The sequence below is a fragment of the Candoia aspera genome, chromosome 1 (assembly GCF_035149785.1).
Source record: "Candoia aspera isolate rCanAsp1 chromosome 1, rCanAsp1.hap2, whole genome shotgun sequence".
Classification (NCBI taxonomy): Eukaryota; Metazoa; Chordata; class Lepidosauria; order Squamata; family Boidae; genus Candoia; species Candoia aspera.
Window position 1 is genome coordinate 89,751,285 of NC_086153.1, and position 19,992 is coordinate 89,771,276.

Here is a 19,992-nt window from a genome sequence, read left to right on the forward strand (position 1 = left end):
GACAAGGAATAGGTCTCTAGTGCTTTATTACTGCTACATTAGACAGAAAATCCTAACAAACTGAAGAAGCGTGGGAAAAGCCCACACAGATAACCCCAAAGGTTAAGGCAGGTCTGATCTGTGTCTCTTTGAATGGCTGATTAACTCCTCAGTACTACGCATGCATTTTCCTCCCTGGATAGAGGCCCCCTCCTGCTCACCATCAGTACTCATGACAGGTACTATTTGCATGTTCAAGATATACAAATATTTTCTGAAATAGGCAAGCTAACGAGAGACACACAAGAGATCATCTTGCCATTGTAAGGTTTCTGAAACAATGCAAGTAAAAAAGTCAAGATGGTGGCCATTCAAAGCTCCACCTCTTTTTCACATGCATCACTGAGGACACCCCTGAGGGCTGGATATTGACATCAGATTTCTATTGTCTCAGTTGTGTTTTGTGATTATGTCTGTTCTGTCCCAGCTATCTCTAAATGGCAATGGATTAATTGTGAATATTTTCATGGTCCACTCACTTATTTCAAAACTCCACTAGCCAGTTACCGGAAGTTTGTTTTCAGCCATCTTTATCTTTGCTCTACTGATTTCTTTTCATACAGCTGCTATACCTGAAGTCAAGTTTTAGCAAGCATCTCTTTCAAAGTTGAAAAGTTAACTGAAAAAGAGAAAGATTTTCCAGTTTCCTTTTTATTGACTATGTTTATATAATAACTTCCTTTATAAGGTCACATTCTATGGCATGTTTCATGAGCCAAGGGACATAAGGAGGTTAAAAATGCAAACATATGGAATTAACTGAAACATTTCAAGTTAAAAAAACAATAGAAACAGTCATGTTCAAAACTTTGGGGCTGCTGAAAATAATCCTCTGCATTAGGAAAGTGTGAACACATCCCCAACTCACCCAATCTCTTTCAGTCTCAAAGCAGCTATAGGGAAATATTTGGGCACAGAGAAGGGAAATTCTATTCCCCACCATGTTTTTAAACATGGAGGAATAACATGCAAACTGAATAATACATGTTCATGTGATTTATATGGGAAATTGCTGAGTCATGACATTTTATTAAGTCATAGGTCACTTTTCATCCCTGAAACTATCCAGTGCAGCTAACAATAAAAATTCATGTCAGTAAAAATTCACAGCCTATTTAAACATTATTTTTTTTAAAAAAATGTTAAATATATAGCAATTTGAATAGGATAAATCCACAATTAATAATAATAGCAATAATAATAATAATAATAATAATAATAAAGCATCATATCAATTTACATTGAATATCCAGGCTGAATATACAATAGATACAAAACACGATCAGCACAAATGGATGAAAATAAAACAGAGACTGGTAACATAAATGCTGGTTTAGCTCTGTTTAAGAAAGCAGAACACTCTGGTTTAACTGGAATCCAGAGAAATCTTCTCACATCCTAGATGGTTCTGTGATGGTTCTATTCTTCAAATAGCATGTGACTGCTATTTGAAGAACTGCCAAAGGTCAGTTCTGTATTTGTTAGCTTTTTCTTTCTGAAGAGCTGTCTGGCCCCAATTCAGCTTAAAAGAAAAGATCCATAAGAAAGGAGAAGGGGGCCTTGAAATTGTCCAGCAGTGGGAACAGGAACATGTTACTTCTTACAGATTTCTCTACCATTGCATGCATCTATCTATCTCCCTGCCTGCCTGCCTACCTACCTACCTACCTATCTTCTCTCCTCCAAAGGTATGAAATAAAAGAAAGAGAAAAATGTTGGGAAACAGTAGTAATTATGTGCCCACTTTTTCTAGTATTCCATGGATATTTTTGTTCTCTTGAGAGAAAAGTCTAACACACAGTTTGTCAGAGGCTTGTCCCAGAAGCCATAAAATGTTTCTGGTTCTTCTCCTCTGTCATGAAATGTACAAGAGGGAGGGAGAAGGATAGATTGCTGCTTGGGAAAGGAGACATGAGTGACCATTCAAAGGGCCTCCCAATCCAGGAAGGGGCATAACTGGTGCACAACATGAAGTTGCTCAAAGGCCCTCCTGGCACAGCTGCCACCTGCTCTTTGAGCAGGAGCTGTAAGTCCAGGAGGTCCCCTAGATCACATTGCCATTGCTCTGACAAGAAAACCAAATCCAGGGTGAGGCTGCTGTCCTGAGTTGGGTCCTGAACAATCTGGGACAGGCCCATGGCTGTCTGAAACCCTTAAAAAGAAAATATTAGAGTGCTGTCATGATGCAAAGATTGCTGGTCATTTTGGGTTTGTAAAAATCCTGCATTTAGTACTCAGACTGTTCTGGTGGCCCACACTATGCAAAGATGAAGAAAGTTACATAACCAGCTGCCCCACCTATGCTGCAGCAAAATGCATGGGGGGAAGCTGAGAGGATTACTTCAGGAAGTAGCCACCTCCAATCGCCCATGGAAACAAATAGCAATGGACTTTATAGTAGAACTCCCTGAAAGCAAGAAAAAGACTGTCATTTGGGTAGTCACCAAACTGTTTTCAAAACAGACACATTTCAACACTTGCAGTACACTGCCCTCAGCTACCCAACTTGCTTAGCTCTTCATTTAACATGTGTATCATTTACATGGATGTCCCAAAATAATAATTTCAGATCGCAGCACCCAATTCACTTCCAAATTTTGGTGTGCTTTTTAAAAACTTACTGAGGCTGAACAAGCACTAAGCTCCACCCACCACCTCCAAATCGATGGGACAACTGAATGATGGAACCAAATACTGGAGCAGTACCTGAGGTGTTATGTAAATTACCAACAAGATGATTGGGTCGACCTACTGCCATTTGCCAAAGTAACCTGTAACAGTGCAGTGAGCCAAAGTAAGGGCTTCACTCCTTTTCGAGCCACAGTGGGCCAAGACTTTGTAGCAATTCCAGAATTTCCAACAGAACCACCTGCAGAACTCTCCCTGGAAGGCTGGATTAGACAACTGTCCGACAGTTGGAGCACCATTTGAAAGGCCTTACAGGAAGCCAGAGAAGACTACAAAAAATATGCTGATCACAAACAGGACCCAGAGTGGAAGATGAATGTGGGAGATAAAGTTTATTTGTCTACAAAGTATTTGAAATCAACCCAACCTTCCAAAAAACTAGGGCCTAAATATATAGGTCCATTTCCAATTATCCAGGTGATAAATCCTGTGACAGTACAGTTGGCCTTGACAAAGAACTTAACGCAAATCTACCCTGTATTTCATTGAAGCCTTCTAAAACCTTTTTGAGGTTCAGAATAGTGGCACCCCAAGTCTAAACCCTCCGCAAAGGATCGTTACCTTGTCGTGGTGCTGGAGCTTGAGCACCTCAATGATGCCATGAGCTAAACCGTGAAGGGCCACCCAAGACGGGAAGGTCATGACAGAGAGGTCAGACTAAATGCGATCCCTGGGGAAGGTAATGGCAACCCACCCCAGTATTCTTGCCGTGAAAACTAAATGGATCGGTACAACCAGAGATATGTCGGTATACCATCGGAAGATGAGACCCCCAGGTCGGAAGATGGTCAAAATGCTACTGGGGAGGAACAGAGGATGAGCTGAACTAGCCCCAGACGTGATGATGCAGCTAGCTCAAAGCCGAAAGGACGGCTAGCGGCCGACGGTGCTGGTGGTGAACGGCGAATCCGATGTTCTAAGGATCAACACACCATTGGAACCTGGAATGTAAGATCTATGAGCCAGGGCAAATTGGATGTAGTTATTGGTGAGATGTCAAGATTAAAGATAGACATTCTGGGCGTCAGTGAACTGAAATGGACTGGAATGGGCCACTTCACATCAAATGACCACCAGATCTACTACTGTGGACAAGAGGACCACAGAAGAAATGGAGTAGTCTTCATAATTAATAGTAAAGTGGCTAAAGCAGTGCTTGGGTACAACCCCAAAAACGACAGAATGATCTCAATTCGAATTCAGGGCAAGCCATCTAACATCACAGTGATCCAAATATACGCCCCAACCACAAATGCTGAAGAAGCTGAAGTAGAGCAGTTCTATGAGGATCTGCAGCACCTACTGGACAACACGCCTAAAAGAGATGTTATTTTCATCACAGGAGACTGGAATGCTAAGGTGGGCAGTCAAATGACACCTCGAATTACAGGTAAGTATGGCCTGGGAGAACAAAATGAAGCAGGACACAGGCTGATAGAATTTTGCCAAGACAATTCACTCTGCATAACAAACACTCTCTTCCAACAACCTAAGAGACGGCTTTATACATGGACTTCACCAGATGGACAACACCGAAATCAGATTGATTACATCCTTTGCAGCCAAAGGTGGCGGACATCTGTACAGTCGGTAAAAACAAGGCCTGGAGCTGACTGTAGTTCAGATCACGAACTTCTTCTTGCACAATTTAGGATCAGACTAAAGAGATTAGGGAAGACCCACAGATCAGCTAGATATGAGCTCACTAATATTCCTAAGGAATATGCAGTGGAGGTGAAGAATAGATTTAAGGGACTGGACTTAGTAGATAGGGTCCCGGAAGAACTATGGACAGAAGTTGGCAGCATTGTTCAGGAGGCGGCAACAAAATACATCCCAAAGGAAGAGAAAACCAAGAAGGCCAAATGGCTGTCTGCTGAGACACTAGAAATAGCCCAAGAAAGAAGGAAAGCAAAAGGCAACAGCGATAGGGGGAGATATGCCCAATTAAATGCAAAATTCCAGAGGTTAGCCAGAAGAGATAAGGAATTATTTTTAAACAAGCAATGCGCGGAAGTGGAAGAAGACAATAGAATAGGAAGGACGAGAGACCTCTTCCAGAAAATTAGAAACATTGGAGGTAAATTCCAGGCAAAAATGGGTATGATCAAAAACAAAGATGGCAAGGACCTAACAGAAGAAGAAGAGATCAAGAAAAGGTGGCAAGAATATACGGAAGACCTGTATAGGAAGGATAACAATATCGGGGATAGCTTTGACGGTGTGGTCAGTGAGCTAGAGCTAGACATCCTGAAGAGTGAGGTTGAATGGGCCTTAAGAAGCATTGCTAATAACAAGGCAGCAGGAGACGACGGCATCCCAGCTGAACTGTTCAAAATCTTGCAAGATGATGCTGTCAAGGTAATGCATGCTATATGCCAGCAAATTTGGAAAACACAAGAATGGCCATCAGATTGGAAAAAATCAACTTATATCCCCATACCAAAAAAGGGAAACACTAAAGAATGTTCAAACTATCGAACAGTGGCACTCATTTCACATGCCAGTAAGCTAATGCTCAAGATCTTGCAAGGTAGACTTCAGCAGTTCATGGAGCGAGAATTGCCAGATGTACAAGCTGGGTTTAGAAAAGGCAGAGGAACTAGAGACGAAATTGCCAATATTCGCTGGATAATGGAAAAAGCCAGGGAGTTTCAGAAAAACATCTATTTCTGTTTTATTGACTATTCTAAAGCCTTTGACTGTGTGGACCATAACAAATTGTGGCAAGTTCTTAGTGGTATGGGGATACCAAGTCATCTTGTCTGCCTCCTGAAGAATCTGTATAACAACCAAGTAGCAACAGTAAGAACAGACCACGGAACAACGGACTGGTTTAAGATTGGGAAAGGAGTATGGCAGGGTTGTATACTCTCACCCTACCTATTCAACTTGTATGCAGAACACATCATGCGACAAGCTGGTCTTGAGGAATCCAAGGCTGGAGTTAAAATCTCTGGAAGAAACATTAACAATCTCAGATATGCAGATGATACCACTTTGATGGCTGAAAGTGAAGAGGAACTGAGGAGCCTTATGATGAAGGTGAAAGAAGAAAGTGCAAAAGCTGGCTTGCAGCTAAACCTCAAAAAAACCAAGATTATGGCAACCAGCTTGATTGATAACTGGCAAATAGAGGGAGAAAATGTAGAAGCAGTGAAAGACTTTGTATTCCTAGGTGCAAAGATTACTGCAGATGCTGACTGCAGTCAGGAAATCAGAAGACGCTTAATCCTTGGGAGAAGAGCAATGACAAATCTCGATAAAATAGTTAAGAGCAGAGACATCACACTGACCACAAAGGCCCGCATAGTTAAAGCAATGGTGTTCCCTGTAGTAACATATGGCTGCGAGAGCTGGACCATAAGGAAGGCTGAGCGAAGGAAGATTGATGCTTTTGAACTGTGGTGTTGGAGGAAAATTCTGAGAGTGCCTTGGACTGCAAGAAGATCCAACCAGTCCATCCTCCAGGAAATAAAGCCAGACTGCTCACTTGAGGGAATGATATTAAAGGCAAAACTGAAATACTTTGGCCACATAATGAGAAGACAGGACACCCTGGAGAAGATGCTGATGCTAGGGAGAGTGGAAGGCAAAAGGAAGAGGGGCCGACCAAGGGCAAGATGGATGGATGATATTCTAGAGGTGACGGACTCGTCCCTGGGGGAGCTGGGGGTGTTGACGACCGACAGGAAGCTCTGGCGTGGGCTGGCCCATGAAGTCATGAAGAGTCGGAAGCGACTAAACGAATAAACAACAATAAGTCTAAACCACCACCTCCTATATTGATACAGGGAGAACAACATTTTGAAGTACATTCTATCTTATACTCCAGAATCGACAAAGGACAACTACAATACTTAGTCAGATGGAAGCATTTTCCCCTTCCCAATCAGAGTGGGTGAACAGCAAAGATGTGAGAGCCAAGAAACTCACAAGAGATTTCCACAATACTTATCCTGATAAACCTAAGTAGAGTAGTGAATTGAATGTAATCCTGTTTTTCATTATATAACCTATCTCTTTTTCTTTTTCAGAGGAATCCTTTCTTAAGGGGGAAGGCATCTTTTGGGTGGGCAGTATGTCAGAGGCTTGTCCCAGAAGCCATAAAATGTTTCTGGTTCTTCTCCTCTGTCATGACATGTTCGGGAGGGAAGGGGGAAGATTGATCGCTGCTTGGGAAAGGAGACATCACCAGCAAACACAGAGGAGATGGGACTGAATTGTTTTGGCGATCGGCTTATCTATAACTGACACCAATCCAAGGAATGCAGCCTGGGAATTGAGTTGTAAAACTGAAAGCAGTTGTAAGGATTCAGTTTCAAAAGAAAGGCAGGAAAACATGATGAGTTTAAGGGAGGGATCCAGGGAATCTCATTCACTTGTGTCTTTGAATGGCAAGGGACTGTATCTTAATAAAATTTCCTTCCTAAAACCTAAATGGCTTGTAGCAAGGATTATTGCTATTGAGATATCTGACCCCACAAACCTCACACAGTTCTGTCTGAATAGTAGTGCTATACATTATCCATCCAGCAATTTCTAGAGGGAAAAATTGAAAAGTGATTGAATATATCTGATAGACTTTATGAAGGTTTGATTTGGAAATTCAGTTAGAAGGTGATTTGATCAAATATTTGATACAATCAACTTTGTGAATTGGATTGTCAAATTAGTATTGAGTCACTGGATCAGTTGAATTACTGAATCAGATCAGTTGCCTCTAAACCCATCTGGTAATTGAATGGCCTTTTGCACATGAACAGAAAGCCTTTATTCCAAATTAAGTTGACTACCTGAATTACAAAATCAAATGGAGATCTGATTCATTCTGAATTCAGATCAGTATTATAACAAAATGTGGGATTGGACACCTTGGAGTAATATAATAAACTATATACAGTAGTCTGATAAACTATACCCCCAAAATAAAACTATGACATAAAGAGAATGGGTACCAGATGTTTCTATTTTTAAAAAAAACTTTTTTTTTTTTAGAGATGTGCAGATTGGCTCTAATTCAATTTGAATTGTTAATTCATTTGGTCAGAGTGAGTCTCTAATCTGGAAAAGCAACTTGGAAAAACATCCATTTCTGTTTATTCATAAAATGCTATCAAAACACTGCATCAATTCAGAGGCAATCAACTGGACAACAGTGATTTCAACTAAACTGATTGATTTGGAAAATTGATTTGATTTAGCCAACTGAATTTTCTCACATCAGCCATATAAGTGATCAATCTCTTATTCTACTTCACACAGAGAGTGTTTTCTAGACAAATAAAGGGAGAAAAAATGGCTGTCCCTTGTGTCAGATCTTTTAAAAGTAACTATCTAAGAGAAAAAAATATGTCTGTTAAATATGGAAAAGATGTGATTATATTCCAGGGCAGGTATTAGAGTTTCCCCACCAGAAGTATTTGATGTGAGTGACAGTTTCCTTGTGATGAATAAAGCAGAAGCCTTCACTTTATGAAAAGTTAAAAATTCAATTTCTCCACCACAGCAAGAAATTGGGAAGGCTGAAGTTGTTTACTTCCCAAGGAAATATAGTTAAATATGAAGAAATGTAAAATAGGGAGTGATGTCTTGGGTCAAAATATATATATTTTAGGGAATGTAGGTAAGTGTCTTAAACTGAATCTGCTAACTTACCCATCCACTTCAGTGTCATCCTCAATATTATTCTACCTCAGTATTAGTCTGCAGCAGTTGTCAGGACTTCAGAAAAGGCCTTTCCCAACCCTACCTGGGTAGACCATGAACTGAATCAGAGAACTTTTGCATGTAAGCCATCTCTTTCTACAGCCTTTCCTGATAAATCCTGGAAAAAAATGACCCAGACCATCATATCTGAGAACTAACTTTTTTCTCATGGTCTAACACCTTAACCAAAAGAGCCATTTGGGTGTAGTGGTTAAGGCACTGGGTTAGAAACCAGGAGACCATGAGTTCTAGTCCCACCTTAGGCACAAAGCCAGTCACTCTCAGCCCCAGGAAGCAGGCAATGGCAAGCCACTTCTGAAATCTTGCCAAGAAAACTGCAGGGACTTGTCCAGGCAACACTGATTCAAAGGCACACACTTGCATGTGCGCATACACACACACACACACACAAACACAGATCCTTTAATCATTACACTATCTTGGCTCTCTTTTTTAAGCTTAACTATATATTATATGAAGAAGCACTTTCTTTTAACAGTCCTGAATATCCCCCATTTAGAGTCAGTGGATGACCCAGCATCCCACACTGGGAGGAAGAGACTTCTATCTGTTCACATTTCCCGCATGATTTTGTATATCTATTATGAATTCCCTTACCTACTTTGAAGCTTCCCTTGGACGCTGTTGGAATAAATGGGGAAATACAATTTTCATGGCGGTACATCTAAGGAAAAGTAGGTTTGTTTCACTCATGGGCTGGGAATGAGATGAAGGCAATGGCAGGGGGACATGGCAGAAAGAAATCATGCTATCAGGGCATGTTTCTACTATAGTTAGGTTCAAGTGGGGAATTGTCCTGGTTGAGAATTCTCCCAACTTATCTGGAGCATTTTTTTTTAATCTGTTCAATCATGTCTAATTCTCGGAGAGTGCCTGGACAAGTCCCTGCAGTTTTCTTGGCAAGGTTTTTCAGAAGTGGCTTGCCATTGCCTTCTTGCCAGGGCTGAGACAGAGTGACTGGCCCAAGGTCACCCAGCTGGCTTTGTGCCTCGGGCAGGACTAGAACTCACAGTCTCCCGGTTTGTAGCCTGGTGCCTCAATGTAATGGTTGCCCTAGCCCCCAAATACTCAGACTCACAAGAGGCTGCTAAATGAAATCTGATTTATTTAGAGTACTAAAGGCAGATACAAAGAAAGCTGAGAATGAGCAAAAGCGCGCCAAATACAAACTTAAACCCTTGGTGCAAACGTATCCCGCCTCCCTCGTAACAGCCCCGCCCGACACAGGTGCTAGCAATCGTCAGAGTTGCTAGCCTGGGAAAGTAACCTTGAGCGCAGTAGATAATACAAATACATTCCAAAGCAAAGCCAAAAGATAACCGTTCCCATCCTCCCGAGAAAGATGAAACACGCATCCAATTAATGACATGCGAAACGTTACGATGCATCAAAGACATTGAAACGGCGAACATGACATACCGCCCTCCTAAAAATACACTTAGGGACCCGGTTTTGTGGGATAAGCAGAGTGGAAGCGGGCTACCAAAACAGGGGAAGCTACATCTGGTGCAGCGACCCACTCAGGATGAGGGAAATGTTTCCAACGAACTAAGTATTGCAAAGAATTGCGAAGGCGTCTAGAGTCCAGAATTTCTTTAACTTCGAAGTGTTGCTGACCATCAATCATGATGGGGGTGGGAGGTGGAGGTTGACGATGCCATCGGTCAGAAGGAATAGTCTGTTTGAGTAAGCTGCAATGAAAAACAGGGTGTAAGCGTTTAAGGTTATGAGGCAAGTCAAGTTTAAAAGTCACAGGGTTAATCTGAGCGATAATCGGGAAAGGACCCACAAACTTAGGCGCAAGTTTCTTTGAAGGTTGGGATGACTTGATAAACTTTGTTGAAAGGTACACAGAGTCCCCCACTTGGAATGCCGGTTGGGGGGCCCGCTTCCGATCAGCATATAGTTTATAATCTGCTTGTGCATCTGCCAATGCATTTTGAATCATTGGCCAGGAGTCAGCCAGTTGTGTTGTCCAATCATCTGGAGTGACTGCACCAGCCGGAGGTTGTGGTAGATCAGAGATAGGTACAAAGTCTTTACCCAGGGCAACCCGAAAGGGGGTTTGGCCAGTGCTTTGATGCACTGCATTGTTGTAAGCCACTTCAGCAAATGGTAGGAGGTCTACCCAATTGTCCTGCTGGTAATTCACAAAAGCTCGAAGGTACTGTTCTAGAGTCGAGTTAAGCGCCTCAGTGGCCCCGTCCGTCTGAGGATGCCAAGCCGTGGAGAGGGCTTGTTTCGTGCCCAACAGCTTGAGAAACGCCCGCCAAAATTGCGAGGTAAATTGTGTACCTCTGTCCGAAATCAAGCGGGAGGGACATCCGTGTAACCTGTACACGTGTACAAGGAATAGGCGAGCCAATTGACGGGCCGACGGAATGGACACGCAAGGGATGAAGTGCGCCTGTTTGGAGAAATAGTCTTTGACCACCCAAATGACCGTTTTGCGTTGGCTGGGCGGGAGCTCGACAATAAAGTCCATGGAGATTTCCTCCCAAGGGGAAGAAGGGGCTGCCACCGGTTGCAGCAGTCCTTGGGGCTTGCCCACCTTGCGCTTGGACATTGCACAAACAGTGCAGGAGGCAATGTAGTCTTTGACATCTTTACGTAGCGTGGGCCACCAGAATTGCCTCCGAACGAGGTGCAAGGTTTTTACAAACCCGAAGTGACCTGCAAGTTTGTCATCGTGTGAACGTAGTAACACATCTTTTCTGAGGCTTTCAGGGACGTAGAGGCGGTCGGATTTCCAAGCAAAGCCTCTGTCAAAAGTAACATTGTCTTTATTTGCAAGCAACCAAGTATCCGTTTTTAGTTCTTTTAGAAACTTTTGTTGCAACTGGGAGGGAATTGACAAAGGACTTGGCTGAACAGCGCTTGTAGTGGGCGGCTGCTGCGCGCGCGTTTGGCTTCGCGTCACAGCCTGCATGCCCAATTGGGGCGCCGTCCATAGGGTGCTTACCACATCTGGCGCTGCCCCAGAGTCCTGAGGTTGCCTTGACAAGGCATCAGCCAAGAAGTTCTTTTTCCCTGGAATAAATTTAAACTGAAAATTGAATCGGTTGAAAAATTGAGCCCAACGAACTTGTTTGGGGCTCAGTTTCCTAGGGGTACTAAGAGCCTCCAAGTTTTTATGGTCAGTCCATACTTCAAAGGGATGATTTGCCCCTTCTAACAGATGCCTCCAAGCTTCTAATGCAGCCTTTACTGCAAATGCCTCCTTCTCCCAAACATGCCAACGCCTTTCAGTCTCAGAGAATTTGCGGGATAAGTAGGCACAGGGCTTGAGGCATCCTGCCTCATCCTTCTGCATCAACAATGCCCCAATAGAATAATCGGAAGCATCTGCCTGTACAACAAACGGTTTGGAGGGATCAGGATGCTGTAAAATTGGCTCTTTGACAAAAGCGGCTTTCAGGCGCTCAAACGCCGTTTGACAAGCAGGCGTCCACCTCAACAGCGCTCCGGGATTCTTGACTCTCCTAGTATCTCCCACCCCTTTGGTTCGCAGCAGCTCAGTTAGGGGCAAGGCAATCTCAGCGAATCCCCTTATGAACAATCTGTAATAGTTGCTGAACCCCAAGAAACTTTGAAGTTGCCTGCGGGTGCGGGGACTCTCCCAGTCCATGATAGCCTGCACCTTGGCAGGATCCATTTCTATGCCTTTATCAGAAATTCTATACCCCAAGTAGTCAATTTGGGTCTGATGAAAGGCACATTTCGACAGCTTAGCATACAATTCAGCCGACCTGAGTTTACACAATACCTGCTTTACCAGAGCTACATGCTCTTTCATGGTTTCAGTATAAATCAATACATCATCCAAATACACAAGTACACCTTTGAACAGATGTTCATGCAAAACCTCATTGATTAATTGCATAAATACCCCAGGGGCCCCAGCCAACCCAAACGGCAACACCTTATACTGGAAAGCTCCCAACGGGCAATTGAAGGCGGTTTTCCACTCATCCCCCTCCTTGATCCGTACACGATAGTAGGCTTCTCTTAAATCCAGCTTAGAGAAGATCTTGCCCTTGGCCAGATGTGACAACATGTCCTTTATCAATGGCAAGGGATATTTGTTGGAAATTGAGACGGCATTTAATCCGCGGAAATCCGTACAAAGTCTCAATGTCCCGTCCTTTTTTGGGCGAAAAAGAACCGGCGCCCCCACGGGTGAATTTGCCGGCTCAATAAATCCGCGCGCCAGATTTTTGTCCACAAATTCCCTCAACAGAGTTAGTTCCTTCTGAGTCATGGAATAAATTTTTGGTTTAGGCAATTGGGTGTTGGGCAACAGTTCTATGGCACAGTCCGTCTTTCGATGGGGGGGCAACTGATCGGCTTCCTTTTCACCGAATACATCAGCAAACATCCAGTACTCGGCCGGCAAGCCTTCCAGAGGAGAGGCCGGGTAAGGCGGAGTCGCAGCTGCCGCAACCCCCACCATCTCCTCTGGGGCACCCTTCCCCTCGGCCGCTTGATAAAACCCATCCCTAAACGTGATAGTTCGGTAGACCCAGTTTATGTGGGGGTTTTGCTGCACCAACCAGGGTACCCCCAACACCACCAATGGCCCCCCAACCGGAGCCACCACAAAAGACAGCCCTTCCTGGTGACTGCCCAGTTGCAAGGCTACACGCCCTGTAAAATGGGTGACCGGTTGGCCCCCTGCCACGGACCCATCCAGCTGAGTAAAAGCGATGGGTCGCTGTAAAGGGAACGTGGGGAGCTCCAAAGCCGCCACCACGTCGGGGTGCATAAGACAGCGGGAACACCCCGAATCAATCATGGCCCATACTTCCACAGTCTTGGATTGAGAGCCCAATTTCAATTTCACCATGAGTATGCGGTAAGTGCCACTCACCGATGGAGGCTCGCGCCCATCCTCTACCACCTGCCCAGCGGCGCCCTTTAGAGCAGGTGGCTGGCGTTTCCCGCCGGCTGCGGGATTTCGGTCTCCCCCTCAATTTCGAAGAACATTACATCGTCTCCCTCGGTTTCAGCCACCGCAGCTTTTTGCTTCCTCGGCAATGCAGGGGACTTTGCTGGCGGTTTTCCGGGCCGTTCCTCCACCTTTGCCTTCGGGCATGCTGCCACTCTATGCCCCTCCTTACCACATCTCAGGCACAAGCCTTTTGCGTACCGCTTCTCCCGCTCCTCGTCCCAGGGTCGTTGTCCCGGTTTCCCCCCGGTGGTCGATGGGCGGCTGGGCTTCACCTCCCGCCCCGACTTGGCGGTCCTCCGCTGGGCAAAGATCTCCTGTGCATGTTCAGCCCTCCCCGCCAGCAGGATCCACTCATAAAGCGTGTATGGGTCGTCCCTCCCCAGGGACCAGCGCAGCACCTCTGTATTCAAGCCATCCTTGAAGAGCTCGATAATGGTGGCTTGGGACCAGTCATCCACCTTCCCAGCTAGCGCTTTAAACTCCAAAGCATAATCGGCCACTGATCTGAACCCCTGCTTGAGTTCCTTCAGGGCTCGCTTTGCTCTCTCCTTTGCTAAGGGGTCCTCGAAGTGTTGCTTCAACGCCCAGAGGAACTCCTCGAGACTTTCCAGTTCGGGCGCCTCCGACTGGCACATCTGGACATACCAGTCTGCCGCCCTCCCCTTCAGTTTGGTGGCAATGGTGATGATCCTTGCCTTTTCCGATTGGAAAAACGCCCCCCATTCTTCCATATAGGCTTTCGCGTTCGTCAGGAAGAACGAGAGTTTGGTCGGGTCCCCATCAAACTTGACAGGGAAGTCTCGCATGCCGCCTCCCGCCGCGCTGCGCCCCACCACCGGTGCTGCCGCGGCTTGTGTTCCCCTGGCTTGGGGCGGCACGGGGCCCCGGGGCGATCGCCCTGGCGATGCTGCGATTTCCATCCGGACCGACTGGTCCCCTTCGCGCCTCCGCACCACCCGTCGCCGTTCCGGGGACAGCCCCTGGGAAGAGGGGGTTGAATGCCTTTGGCTTGATTCTTCCCGGACCTCTCGCAACGAAGTCACATCCAAGCTCAGCTGTTTCAATATAGCCTCCAACGAATCCATTTTGGACTCCAACACTCGGATCCGATCCGGAGTGGGTGAGCCCTCCGTTGGCTGCACCTGCACCACGTTGGGGGACAATGGGTATCTCTGCCTCCAGGAGGGACCCCCCGCTGCCGTGGCATCTCCTTGGGTCGTATCCCAGGTGAGCAGCTCGCCCGGAGAATTTACGGTGGTCTCTGGGCCCGTTTTCAGCCCCCCGGCTTCGCTCTCCGACTCGGAGCTCGCCTCCTCTCGGATGGCTGACAGCTCCCCAGCTTGGGACGGTCGGCCGGACTGCCTCACGGTCGAGTCCGGTTCCCCTTCCTCCATCATCATGATGTCGGGTTCAGTCATCGCGGGCTCTCTCCCTCACAGGGTTAGACGCTTGTCTTTCCTGGACAGGGGCCAGCGGAGTTAGGAACTTAGATTCTCAGCTTTATGTAATGGTTGCCCTAGCCCCCAAATACTCAGACTCACAAGAGGCTGCTAAATGAAATCTGATTTATTTAGAGTACTAAAGGCAGATACAAAGAAAGCTGAGAATGAGCAAAAGCGCGCCAAATACAAACTTAAACCCTTGGTGCAAACGTATCCCGCCTCCCTCGTAACAGCCCCGCCCGACACAGGTGCTAGCAATCGTCAGAGTTGCTAGCCTGGGAAAGTAACCTTGAGCGCAGTAGATAATACAAATACATTCCAAAGCAAAGCCAAAAGATAACCGTTCCCATCCTCCCGAGAAAGATGAAACACGCATCCAATTAATGACATGCGAAACGTTACGATGCATCAAAGACATTGAAACGGCGAACATGACACTCAACCACTATACCAAACTGGCTCTCATCTGGAGCATAGCCCTCTAATGTCCTGACTCTGGTCAACTATATTTCTCTGTAAGCAGATCTTCCTCCTGCTATTGGTGGCTAGGCCTTAACTGCAAACCTTGCCTAATGAAAAAGTGAGGGTTTCACTGTTACAGAGCATCTACAATCATGTACCCTCAAGCCATGGTACACAAATCCCCAAGATAAATGTGCAGAAAATGTCTACATTTTAAAAACTTACTTTCCTTTACTCTTCTTCATAAGTAAAACACTGGCTTTGACATACGTATTGAACAATTAAGAGATATGACCAGAATTAACTAAGCAGGGGGAAGCAAAGAGAGGAATTGTGAAATAAAGCGTTAAATAGAAGTTGGTATTCATGTGAAGGCAAAAGGGCATGGAAGTGTTGTTGGTAATGAGAAATGTTTTAGGCAGGCTGACAAAATTTTACAAGTATAAGTACTGTAAATTTGAATGTCAGCACCTCTCCCTCTGTGAAATTCCTCCATGCTTGTTATCATAACAGAAATGCTTCATGTTTCATTCTGACAAAAGGGAAATTGGTAGTTAATCTTTTGCAGAATCTATTTAATACTTTAAGTGCATTGCTGTAAAGCTTATTTTAACTGCCCTGCCCCAAGTCACACAATTCCAGATTTACATCTTAATTACCAGCATGAGCTGTTCCAGTGGAATTAATTCAGACTTTTAAAAAATGAAGAAAAATCAGTAGGAAACAGAAGGACATCACATGGAAATGATGATGGTAGAAAATCAGTTGGAACCACTTTCAGTCGCATATTTAATGCAAGTTATTATGAATATCTTCCTACTGGGAAAATGTAGACTGTGTCTCATAGCTGTTAATAACTATTTTAGGGCAGATTCTGTTACAACACATATATTCACAAGACAAAGAACACTGTGGCATTTTAAAGGTTAAACTATTGCTATGGCAGAAGTTTCATGGAGAGGAGTCCATTTGACATAATGGATGATGCAATAAGACCATCATGTGTTGTGGCCATAGTGACTTTATGGTTTATAGAAATTGTGAAAATTGAACCTCACTACTTGCTGGAAAATTATGATAAAGTATGGCCTGAAAAAGCTAAGGCTTGATGCTATGCGGTACTAAAAAGGAGAAGGACAAGAAGGAGAAGCTAGTATTTTTCAGGGTGGGTGAGTGAGAATATATGATGGTAACCATATGAAAGTACTCCCAAAGCATTTTCATAATCCATCCTATAATGGACAGGGGGGAATGTTGTTAATTGAATGCTCACTTATTTGTGTTAATGTCAATAATGAGCAGATAACCATTCTGTCTTCCTTCCTAAGTGGAACTTAGTGATCCCATTCATAAACCAACCATATCCAGATCTGCTCAGCTTCAGCAAAATAAAGTGATCCTCATGTGTCCTTAGTGCTATTTTTACATGTTAAGTTATTACTTGGTGCCTCAGGGTGATGGACACCAAAGTATCGATACATAAATACTTAGGTAGAATTGTGTATTATTTTATTGAAGATGCTGGAAGTAATGACAAGACCACCACTCATTTTGCTGAGCATTTTGATCTGCAATTTACCCTATCTCATTCATGGATTTCATGAGGGTTCAGATGTTATTGTTTTTCATTTGTAATGTTCCTTTGTTTTTCCATAGTACTTTTATCATTTTTATCACCTTATATATCTATAAGGGAACAACTGAGCCATGCCTTTTGATCAACAGTTCTGCATGGAAGTGTCCCAAATGGATATACAGAATTCACAAATACTATCTTGGGAAGAACAACAAACACAAAATCTAACAACAACAATAAGCAAAGGGAAAAAAATGAAATCATGAAGAAAAAAGAGGTAATAAGCATATGAAGTCTTGGGACACCAACAGATTTTAGAGATGCCTCTGGTATGTCTAGATAAATAAATACAGATAGTCTTTCAGCTTATACAACATTCAAACAGAACAGGAAACAGGAAACAGCAGTACAAGTCAAGAATCAATGATCTTAAGATGGTTGGGTATCTTTTGATGTTTTTCTCTCTTAAAATGTATGATCTGTTTTAATTCAAAAATGTCTCTGGAGGGTTTCAAAGCGGTGGCAGGTAGTGTTCTGCATGACTGTGTGTCACCATGTAAACATTCTCAGCAGCTCTGCCTGGAATTGTCCCACAAGACATAGGAAAGTGGATAGTAGAAAACAGGTTTGTGCTGTATAGACAAACAAACACACAAGAAGAAACTGTAATCTATAAGACCTTGCCAGGCAAACAAATAGAATAGAAAGTGAATGATTAGATTGAACATTACATGACTAAAGCTCTGCAGTGGCAAACAGCAATGACAGCAGAATAGTAATTGAAGAAATGCCAAGCCCAAAATGCCAAAGTGTCATTGTAATATATTAACATGTGATAGAAATTCATCTGAGCTATTAAATTCTAGCAGAGGTAAATTCCAAGGACAGCGAATCTTCAATTAATTTTCCCATCATGCCCCAGGGGACTCTCATGTCCAATTCACAAGCATTTCTTTAAAAGCACAGGGGGGAAGAGGACATTTCTCCAAGTAAGCCAAGAGAAATTCAGTGATAAACTCAGGCCAGAGCTGGCTATTTACATCTAGAGGCCACTCAAAATCCTGCAAGAATCAACATACCTGTATTTAAACAAATATATTCTTGAAGTGACAAAGGAAATATGTTCATCTGTAGAACTTCAAATGTAGGTGTTCAGTACGTTATGTACAGTAGAATAAAATCTGATCTTGAATAACCTGGAATGACTTGAATAACCACATTCACAGTATACTGAACATAACAGAATGGGGAATACTGCTCTAGCAGAAGTCCAGAAAGTTCTCAGAAAATGTCAGGGAGTGATAGAAGAAAGGCAAGGAATTGGGATCAGGAGCTGGGATGCAAGATAGTGAGAATGGTTCTAAGTCAGGAAGCTTTTCCTACACCCAAACTGCCCCTTTAAAATTTTGATCTAAAGCTGACAGCTATCTTGTCCTTCAGCACCAGAGAACAACACAGGTAGTCCTCACTTAACAACTATTCAGTTAGTGATGGTTCAGACTTACAACAGTGCTGGAAAAACTGACTTACAACCAGTCCTCACACTTACAACTGTTGCAGAGTCCCTGTGGTCATGTGAACATGATTCAGGTGCCTGGCAGCCTGTTTGCATTTATGACCTTTGCAGCATCCCATGGTCACATGATCACCATTTTTGACCTTCCTGGCTGGCTTCTGGCAAGCAAAATCAGTGGGGAACCATGTGATTTGCTTAACAACCACATGGTTTGCTTAATGCCCATGGTGATTCACTTAACAACTACTGCAAAAAGGTCATAAAATTGGGTCAGATTTGCTTAATGACCAAAATTCCGGTCCCAATTGTGGTCATTAACTGAAGACTACCTGTACAGTTGTGAATCTCTGGTCTTCAGTTTATATTCCTGCTTGTTGGGTGTCAGGGAAAGCAGGAAATGCTGCCAGGAGATAGATGAAGTAACGTACAGACCATTAGACCATTAGACCATTAGTGTACGTGTACTCATGTATAGTTAGTTACGTGACTCAAAAAGAACGTTTAGCATACGGTTGTACAGAGGATAGTAGAATCATATGCAAAAGGACAGTGTTTTAATTAACAGAACATGTACTACTGATTTTATTCTATTTGTTGCCAAGAGTTCCTTCTGGTACACAGGCAGCTATAAAAGTCTGTGTAATAAGCTTGTTTGTTTAATAAGCTGCCTAGAGTCACATATGTGAGATGGGCAGCTATCTAAATCAAATAAATAAGAAAATACATATGTACATAGTACATACATACTGCTTGGTTCAGCTTTACAGAAACCAGAATCAATGCATATTTAGAATCAATGCATGTTTTCTCCAAATCTTCACAAATGGTCACTATTGATTGTTTAAGCAAAGCTCTCCCTGAGCTCTTGGTTCACAGCTCCTCATCACAGTGCAGAACTAGGCATAAGAGAAACAAGAAAAGCTCAAAAATTATGGTTTACTTGGCAAATAGCTGTGTTAAAGCTGCATAAGGGCAAATTTTCCATACAAGAAAGAGGAAATTATATGTTCACTTGAAACAGTGGAAACAGTCTAACTCTTGGTATTTCCCACATAAATACTCAGATTACAGTTTCAAAATCCACTTGCTGACAGTCACTTAGCATGAACTGTTTTTCTGTGGATATTCGTACCCTAAGATTTCCCCCCCCCGAAAATCTCATAAAATGCAGAACACAAAAGGTCATAATTAAATCCCTGAGGTTAAGAAGAATGGGAAAATAAACCCCAGGTTCATAGAGGCATTTTCCTGTCTTTGAGATTAGGAGAAACAGATATTTTAAACATTTGCAACAAATGTTCTTAATGGAAACAACTCCTGTTATATTATTTTAAAAATAATTAATAAACACTCCATTCCCAAAAGGCTGTTTTGTTTCTGTTGTTGCTTAAAGCAGTTTTCTTTTGATAGAAAAAAAACATGTTTTTATCTCGAAGAAAGCTGATGAAAATGCTTTTCATTTTCAAAAGCTTTAGCAAATATAATAAGAACTCACCATTTTTGTCTCTGCTAGAATTGATTTACAATTTTCTATAACTGTCTGTTAAACCTCTGTGGCATTCATAGAAGTAGGCAGTGTACAAACAAT